This window comes from Nannospalax galili, unplaced genomic scaffold (assembly GCF_000622305.1).
Source record: "Nannospalax galili isolate Female #2095 unplaced genomic scaffold, S.galili_v1.0 scaffold294, whole genome shotgun sequence".
Taxonomy (NCBI): domain Eukaryota; kingdom Metazoa; phylum Chordata; class Mammalia; order Rodentia; family Spalacidae; genus Nannospalax; species Nannospalax galili.
This window is the reverse complement of record NW_008335053.1, coordinates 447,043-456,820: the sequence shown is the minus strand read 5'-3', so window position 1 is coordinate 456,820 and position 9,778 is coordinate 447,043. Positions and strand designations below refer to the sequence as shown.

The window sequence follows — 9,778 nt, the reverse complement described above, 5'->3', positions numbered from 1 at the left end:
CTCTAGATTGGATGCTGTCAGAAAGCTGGGGCATTCCTATGGTGGGGCATCTCAGTCTAATCTACAAGGCAAAGAGATTCATGTGAGAATAAAGCCATAATTTGTAAAAAAGTGATAGTTACTCATTTTGACCAAGAGAAAGAGCGTTAGTATTTTGTAGCTGGCAGAGCGACCTTGTTTTTTGTTTGTGCTCAGATAAACTTAAGGAAGTGCTTTGCTTTGTTGCCTTTGATCATGGCTTCTGAGTAACCTTGCCTGAAGTATTTTGTGAGCTTAGTTCTATATAGTAGAATAACAAGGCTTAGCTGTATCAGGCCAGCTTTTGAAAGTCAAGGACTCCTTCCTTTTCTTTTTAAAAGAAATTTAATGTGTGTGTGTGTGTGTGTGTGTGTGTGTGTGTGTGTGTGAGTGTGTGTAGTACTCTGAGAGACCAGAAGACTGTATTGGATTCCCTGGAGCTAGAGTTATAAGTGGTTGTGAGTTGCCTGATGTGGGTGCTGGGAACTGAACTCAGGTCCTCTGCAAGAATAATATGTGCTCTTAACCACTAAGCCATCTCTCCAGCCCCTCCCCGCTTTTGTTCATTTTTGATACAGAGGACAATTCATTCTCAAATCCAAGTCAACTTGAAACGCATTCATGAGACATTTATTAAAATAACGCAGTTAGGGAAAAATATATACATACAATATATCAATACAATATTATACATCATTACTGAAAACTGTATACCATTATATAAAAAAGCACTTATTTGGGGAAATTGATTTCTAATTTATGGCAAGTTTTACTTTCAGAAATAAATCCACAGAACAACCTCAAAGACAGGCATGCTGAGTAAGGGATGTTCCTGTTCTTTGTAGGAATTCCTTCTTTGCAATGTCAGGTAACAGAGCTCTGCCTTTTGGTGTGATTTCAGTCACCCAGTCATCAACAGTAGCAGGCTCTAGGCCTTTTTCTGTAATTATCTTTGTGAATCCTCCCAGCCCCTCAATTAATTTAGCTCCCACCAACTCTCAGGCATTTTCTTTCTCCAGTTTCTATTAACATCTGGTTCATTGCTGCTCTCATTTGTGCATCTTGCTAACCACCATCATCATGGGCCAGGGCAGAGCTCTCCCTTCTCAGAAACCAAATGACCCTTGAACTGATGACTTACCATACTCTTCAGCTGCCTGGATTTAGACCCTCTTTTCTCTCACTTTTGTTTATTCTTTGTTTTCCCTTTTTGCTTTTTTGCACTACTGGGGATTGAAACTAGGGCCTGCCTAGATCCCCAGGTCTACTAAAATTTGTTTTATATATGTATATGAGTACATGTTCCTGCATGCATATGTGTGTGTATGCCTGTTGTATGTGTGTGAAGGCCAGAAGACAACCTCAGGTCTTGATCCTCAGGAAGCCCCACCTACTTTGCTTTCTGAGACAGACTCTCTCATTGGCCTGAGGCATACAGAGTAGGCTAGGAGCTGGCGTCCAGCGAGCCCCACGAATCCACCTGTCTCTGCCTTTTTGGTACTTGGATTAAAGGTACATGCCATCATGCCCAGTTTGTTATTTTTATTTTTATTAATTTTTGTGTATTTCACAACTGTGTACTCCCTTCCCCATGGGCACCCACCCATAATTCCCTGCACTAGAGTTCATACATTCTGTCATTTGTGTTAAGGTCTATCATGTCAAATTAGTGTCCCCAGATAGCCCTCAGTTCAAATTCATCCACTGAGGTCTAGTCAAACTATCAGTCCCTCCCTTTAAGAAGATCAGCTCTTCGTCACCTAGCAGTAATCAGCTGACAATAATTCTTTGACTAAGATTAGCTGCTGCCTCTTTTCTATAGTCCTGTGCCAGGGTTTTGTCTGATCGAGATTGCATGGGTCTTCTGCATGCTGACACCACTGCTGTAAGCTCACATGAGAAGGGGCCCAGGAGCCTGTAGGACTCTATTTCCATATGGTTGTGCACCTCCTCCCTGGCTCTTATAATCTTTCCACCTCCTCTTCCACAATGGTCCCTGAGCCCTGGGTGGGTGGAGTTTAATATAGGAGTCCTGTCCAAAACTGACACTCTAAACTCTTATTCTCTGTGTTTTGACCATTTGTGACCTTTTGTGTTCCTGGCCCTCTGTTGCACAGGAGAGCTTCATTGATGAGAATTGAAAGATGCATTAGTGTTCTCTTCATCCCTTGTTTCATGTTCCATGAGCCTTAGGTATAGAGGTTGCATCATAGATGTGCCACTTAGGCTTGGGCAATTCACAGACAATCTCTGTGTATGACCAGTTGTGGAACTCTCTAATAATCTCTGTTGAAAAAGAAACTTCTTTGACTGGGATACTTATCTGGAAATCTGAGGATCCATATTTTGTACATAGTAAGAAATTACATTTGTTTAGAGATGTGACAGCTTTGGGGTTTTCTTTAAGATCTACGGCCTCTCCAGCTATGTGTATTTAGCTAGGTTTACACTACCACACATGAGTTTCCTCCCACTGAGTGGGCTTTAAGTCCAATTAGATAGCTGCTAATTACCCCCAAGATAAAAGTGCCACTACTACATCAATGTTGTTTGCTGTGCCAGTCATTGATGTAGTTATTAGGCCTTGAAGCTGGAGTTGGACCATCAACTGATATTCTCCCTTACCAGCTTACATAGTGCTCTCCAAAGCTATGAAAGCTAGCCTTCAGGGGAGGTGGCTTCCAGGTCAGTTCCAGCTCCATTGCTCCAAACCTTGTATCCAAAGTATGCCCTGTCTTCAGCAATAGGGTCTTAACTTCAAGCTCTGGGAGGCAATCAAGGACTGTGGAAATAGGCTGTGTGATTTTGGTAGTCTCTTGGACTACCCTGGCCAACAACTCAAAGGAAGGTTTCTCCTGTCTGGCACTGTTTCTTGTTATGTAGCATTCAACTATACACATGGACTTATGTAGAGATAATGTATGTGTAATTTTCCAGTAGGTTTTTGAACTAGTATGATTCGCTCTGGTTTTTTAGACTAGCTAGGCACTATTTATCTCTTCTCTCTCTCCCTGTCTGATCTTCCTGTCCTGCCCTCCCTATTTAAAGTGTCCCCACTTTTCCCATTTCTCCCATGATGATTCCTGTCTGCTATGGTCCCACCTCTCTTGAGTTCCTTCTTCCCCTTTACCCCTGTAGTTCCTGGTATAGCCCTCCCTATACTCCTCCCATTTAAATACCCCCATTTTACACATTTCTCCATTAGTTAACACCTGTCTCCTACTCTTCTTCTCTCTTGGGTTCCCTTGTTCCCTTTACTTCCATTCCATTTTCCTGGTTCCTGCAGTTACATCAGGATATATACTCATATATAAGGATTTTGTGCTAGGAGAAATGTGTCTTTTGTATTTCTGAGTCTGTGTTATTTCACTTAGTATAACAGTTTCTAGTTCCATCGTTTTACCTGAGAATTTCATTATTTCATCTTTCTTTACCTCTGAGTAGAACTCATTATGTAAATGTACCACATTTTCATTATCCACTCATCAGTTGAGGAACATTTAGGTTGCTTCCCTATCTTAGCTATTGTGAAAAGAGTAGCAACAAGCATGGTTGTACAAGTATCTCTGCAATAGGATGAGTCCTTTGGGTATATGCCAAGGAGTAGTATAACCAGGTCATTGGTAAGTTCATTTTTAAGAGTTCTCGGCACTGCTTTCCACAGGGATTGCATGACCTTGCAATCCCACCAACAATGAGTGAGCATTCCCCAGTATATGGTCAGTTTTTGAGAAAGTTCCATGGAATACTGAATAGAAAGTGTATTCTTTGGTGCTTGGGTGGAATATTCATTAGATGTCTGTTTAGGTTCATTTGGTATGTGGAATCATTTAATTCAGATGTCTCTTTTTTATTCTTTGTCCAGTTGACCTGTCTAATGGAGACAGTGGGGTATTGAAGTCCCCTACTATTACTGAGTTGGGGTTAATCTGTGTCTTAAACTCCTGTAGTAGTACTGTTTTTGTGAAATTGGGTGCACCAGAGTTTGGTCCATATATGTTCATGATTGTAATATCTCCTTGGTCAATTGTTCCTTTGATCAGAATGAAGTGACCCTCTTTACCTCTTCTGATTAGTTTTAGTTTGAAGTCTATTTTGTCAGATACTAGAATTGCAACCCATTTGTATCTTAGTGCCATTTTCTTGGAATATTCTTTTCCATCCTTTCACCTAAGGTAGTGCCTGTCCTTGAAGGTGAGATTAGTTTCTTGCAGACAACAAAAGGATGAATTTTGTTTCTTAATCCATTCAACTAGACTGTGTCTTTTGACTGGGGAGTTCAGTCCATTGATATTTAAAGTTATTATTGATAGATGTGTATTAGTTGCCATCATTTTGATTACAATTTGCATTTTTGTCTAATTTTGTGTTTCCACAATTACCTTCATTTAGTTTCTTTTTGTTGCCCCTGGAGTATAGTTGTTTCTTTCTCCATTCTTTGTATTGCTTCAAGTATTCTTTGAAGGGCTGTTTTATGGACACGTATTCTTTCAGCCTATTCATGTGTGGAAGATTTTTCTTTCCCTTTCAACTATAATAGACATTTTTGCTGGGTAAAGAGTTCTAGGTTGGCATCTATGGTCATTTAGAACTGGGAATATTTTTGTCCAGGCTCTTCTGGCTTTCATAGTTTGCGCTGATAAGTCAGCTATAATTCTGATAGGTTTTCCTTTATATGTGACTTGTTGTATTTCTTTTACAGCTTTTAGTATTCTCCCTTTTTCTGTACATTTAGTGTTTTTAGTGTAATATGCCATGGGGAGTTTCTTTTCTGGTACTGTCTATTTGGTGTCCTGTGTGCTTCTTGTATTTCCTTAATTTTAGGAAATTTTCTTCTGAAATCTTAAGATCTGGTCAATACCATTAACCTGAAATTCTCCTCCTTCCTCTATGCCTATAATGCATAAATTTGGTCTTTTCATGGTGTCCCATATTTCCTGCATAGTCTATTCCTGTGTTTTAATTTTTTTTCATAATTTTTGCTTGAGCAGCCCAATTCTTCAACTTTATCATCGAGTCTTGATATTGTTTTCCATTTCATTCATTCCATTGGTGAAGCTTTCTGCTGTTATTTCAAATTGGCTTATTGAGTTTTTTACTTCCTTCTTCATTCAGCCTGAATTTTCTTCAATGGTTCTATCTCTTTTGTGAATTCAGTCAGAAGTTTATCCCTACCTTCTTTTAGTTCTTTGATTTGTTTGTTTATGTGTTCTTTAAATTCTTTGACTTCTTTGATCATGTTTGTGATGGTTCTTTTAAATTCTGTGTCCTTGGTTATCTCTAGGGGGTTCTCATTGTAGAACTCTTCTATAGGACTGGTAGTGTTTGGTGGAAACATATTATTTTGGTTTTCCATATTATTAGTTTTCCACTGTGACTTTGGCATGTGGATTTCTTTTTTTGTGTGTGATTCTTATATGAAAAACAAACCTTCCTCTGTTGAGTTGAAGTCTGCTTCTGTTTGTATTATTGGTGTGCCTTGGCTGTTTTCTTATTGGGTATGTAAAACTGGTTGGTCTCAGCTTCAGGTTTTCTCTTTTGATTTTATATTGGAGGAACCAGATGGCTTCAATCCAACTACTAAGGAGCTCCTGCAGAGGTCCAAGTCAGGCACCATTCAGGTACTCTCAGGTTTCCTCCTCAGGTCTGGGCCCCTACTAAAAGGCAGAGAAGCCTAGCCCTAGGATGATGGGATGGACTGCTGGTGGTCCCAATGTAAGGGGATGGGCAAGGCACAATTTGGGAAGCTCACCACCATGCAAGGACTGATCCAGGCACTCTCAAGCAGTCTGCAACATCTGGGCCCCTACTCCATGCCCAGATTTTTTATGTGGATTCTGGGGATCAAAATCAGGTCCTTGGGATCGAATTCAGGTCCTTGAGTTTGCATAGCAAGTACTTTCTAACTGAGCTATTGTTAGGGTCCGAAATTCGGTGGGTTTTTCCCAGGGAACAAATTCAGGAGCACAGAAATGTAACACTCAAGCAGAGCTTTATTGAGCTAGCTAGCTGGGGTCAACTGTCCTCCCACGACACGCAAGTCTGGTTGGAGCAATCGACCCCAAAGCAACTTCTGGCAGAGATTATATAGGCTTCCGCGGCCGTTGCACAAAAACCCCGCGCCCGCGCTTTTTGCACAGCCAATAATTTCAAAACATCACATAATTTCAAAACACCACAACCAATAGTTTCAAAACAAGAAAAATGTTGCAACCCCCTTTAGGTGTCCCAGTTGGGGAGGGTGGTATGTGTCTGGCGCAACCCTTCCCTGTTATCTTGTGTAAGCAGGCATGCCTACGTGACTTGTCACAGGTCAGGCTCTGGGGCCGCAGCTCTTGCATCTATCTCCGGGTGTCTGTGTTTCTTCCTGATTCAAGTTAATTAGTTATAAGCAGTTAACTCAAATTCTTTCTCTTTAACCCTTGACATCTTTTGCCTCCCTCCCTTACACTATCTCCCCACTCCACCTTGCTCATTTCTTTTCAAATATAATGTACCATAAAAGTATCTACATTTGGGAGCTGTAGAGATGACTCAGTGGTTAAGAGCACTTGTTGCTCTCGCAGAGGACTTGAGTTTGATTCCCAATACCCACATGGTGGCTGACAATCAACCATAACTCCAGTTCCAGGGGATTCAGTGGCTCTTAACCACTGAGCCATCTCTTCAGCCCCATCAAAGATTAGTTTTGACTGATTTGGATCTTTTTATAGATAGAAGCACATAGTAACTACTCTTTCTGGGTCAGGCTTCCTGGTGTCAGCATTATGCTTATGAGATTCGTTCATGTTGTTGTATATCATTTGCATTAGCTCATTCTCATTGCTGAGTAGTGCTCTATCATGCAAATACATCCATGCAAACAATTACACTTGATCTGTTCTGTGATGGAAAGATTATCTGGCAGTTTACAGCATTTGGTGATAGGAACAGTGCTGCTAAGAACATTCTTGTCCATGCCTTCTGGTGAATTCATGGATGTATTCTAGCTAGTTAAGAGTATATAAATGCAATATGTTTATTTCCAACTTTAGGATATAATCCCAAACATTTTCACACAGTGGTTGTACCAGTCTACACTCTCACCAGCATCATAAGAGACTTCTATGTGGTTAGTTTCTCCAAATGCTTAAACTTAACCAGCATAGAGAAAAAAGATGAAAATTTATGGATAGATTTTACAAGGCTATTACTTTTTAACATATTTATTATTTATTTATTATTTATCTATGTGTGTACATTCTCACGTGTGTGCACCAGGGCATGTGTGTCACATACAATCATGGCAATCATAGGACAGCTTACTGGAGTTAGCTTGTTCCCTCCACTAAGTGGGTCCTAGGTACCACACCAGGTCATCAATCCTGGCAGCAAGTGCTCTCATTTGCTGAGCCATCTCACAGGTTTTATGAGGAGGACAAAAAAGGAAATTCCATGTCAATGCTATCTTTAGAGATTTTTTTTTAAGATACTAAAGAAAATATTATCAAACTGAATCTACAACATTTTTAAAAGCCAGAGCAGATTGTGTTTATTTCAGGAATCAAAACTAGACAGTCTATTAATACATGTTAATTTTTCAATTAATCTATCACTCTACATTTGTATTAATCCATTAAATACCTACTAATCACTGGTATTGTGAACATAATTCATTAATATAATTAGTTAAAATAGAAATTCTGTAACATTCTTTTCAAAGATTAAAGGAGAAAAATCATAATCTCCAGAACTGCTGGAAAAGCAGCTGGTAATATTTAACTCCCACTTCTGATAAAAATTCTAGAGACAGCCATCAGTGTTAGTGACTCTGATCTCAGCAGATGGCCAGAGAGTGCTGAGTTCTGGTCTCCCTCTGACCTCTCTCTGACAGAGAGGCTGAGAACTCCTGCTTCCATGAGGTGGTAAGCTTCCCCTAATTACACCATACCTATCCTCCTACCTGGGATTTTGTGAGGCCCCTCCCAAGGCCCCAGGGCAGATCTGGCTTTGGTAGGCTGAGATCCTAGCAGACAGCCTGAGAGGGTGGGTTTCGACCTCTATCAGTGTAGCAGCTCTGATCTCAGCAGACCACCAGAGACTGCCGAGTTCTGGCTTCCCTCTGAGAGGGTGGAATGCCTGAGAGCGCCCAGATCCTGCCTCCACATGGTGAAGGAGACCTGAGTGTACCTAACTGGAATTTGAATTGGGCTTCTGTGGGTACTCCTGAACAGCTTATCTGAAGCCATCAGTTCCCTCCAAATTTAACCAGAGAGAACCTGAACCCTGTACCAACCAGCTTTATGTAACCAATAAAGAAAGGATCAAGGCACCTGGATAATACAAACAAAAGCATACTTCAACTTAATTCTCATATTAGAATCATAAACAACAAAAGAAATTCACGTGCCAAAATCATAACGAAAGAATAATAAAATGGAAAGCCAAAGCACTATGTCCCCACCAAACTCTACCAATCCTGTAGAAGAGTTCTACAAGGAGAACCCACTAGAGATAACCCAGGACACTGAATTTAAAAGAACAACCATAAATTCGATCAAGGAATTCAGCAAATTTAAAGAACACATGAACAAACAAATCCAAGAACTAAAAGAAGATAGGGATAAACTTCTGAATGAATTCACAAAAGAGAGAAAGAAATTGAAGAAAACTCAGGCAGAAATGAAGACGGAAGTACAAAACTCAATAAGCCAACTTGAAACAACAGGGGAAAGCCTCACCGCTAGAATGAATGAAATGGGAAACAGAATATCAACAGTGGAGGATAAAGTTGAAGAATTCGACCACTCAAGCAAAGAGTATGGAAAATTAAAAAAAAAAAAAACCACAGGAATGGAATATGCAAGAGATGTGGGACACCATGAAAAGACCATTAAGGAAAGACACTCCCATCAAACATAGGAAGCACACAGAACACCAAATAGGATCAGAAAAGAAACTCCCCACGACATATAGTAAAAACACTAAATGTACAGAACAAAGGCAGAATACTGAAAGCAGCAAAAGAAAAGTCACATACAAAGGAAAGCCCATCAGAATTACAACTGACTTATCACTGCAAACTATGAAACCCAGAAGAGCCTGGACCAAGGTATTTCCAGTTCTACATGACAATAGATGCCAGCCCAGAATACTTTACCCAGCAAAAATGTCTATTATAGTTAAGGGGAAAGAAAAATCTTCCGTGACATAAAAAGCCTGAAAGAATACATGTCCACAAAACCAGCCCTTCAAAGAATACTTGAAGCAATACAGAGAGTGGAAAGAGAAACAACTATACCCCAGGGGCAATGAAAGAAAATAAATAAAGGTATAATTGAGGAAGCACAAAATTAGACAGCAAACACAAACAGCTATCAAACTGATGGCAACCTATACACATCTTTCAATAATAACCTTAAATATCGATGGACTGAACTCCCCAGTCAAAACATACAGGCTAGGTGAATGGATTAAGAAACAAAATTCATCCTTTTGTTATCTGCAAGAAACACATCTCCCCTTCAAGGAAAGGCACTACTTTAAGGCAAAAGGATGGCAAAGAATATTCCAAGCAAATGGCACTAAGAAACAAGCAGGGGTTGCAATTCTAATATCTGACAAAATAGACTTCAAAATAAAACTAATCAGAAGAGATAAGGAGGGTCACTTCATTCTGATCAAAGGAACAGTTAACCAAGAAGATATTACAATCCTTAACATATATGCACCAAACTCTGGTGCACCCAAATTCATAAAATCAACACTACTAGGACTTAAC

At 39.9% G+C, this 9,778-nt stretch overlaps 1 pseudogene; it reads right to left on the bottom strand.

Moving 5' to 3' along the window:
* Positions 1-818: 818 nt before the first annotated feature.
* LOC103731378 lies at positions 819-6,806 on the bottom strand (annotated as a pseudogene).
* Positions 6,807-9,778: the final 2,972 nt, after the last annotated feature.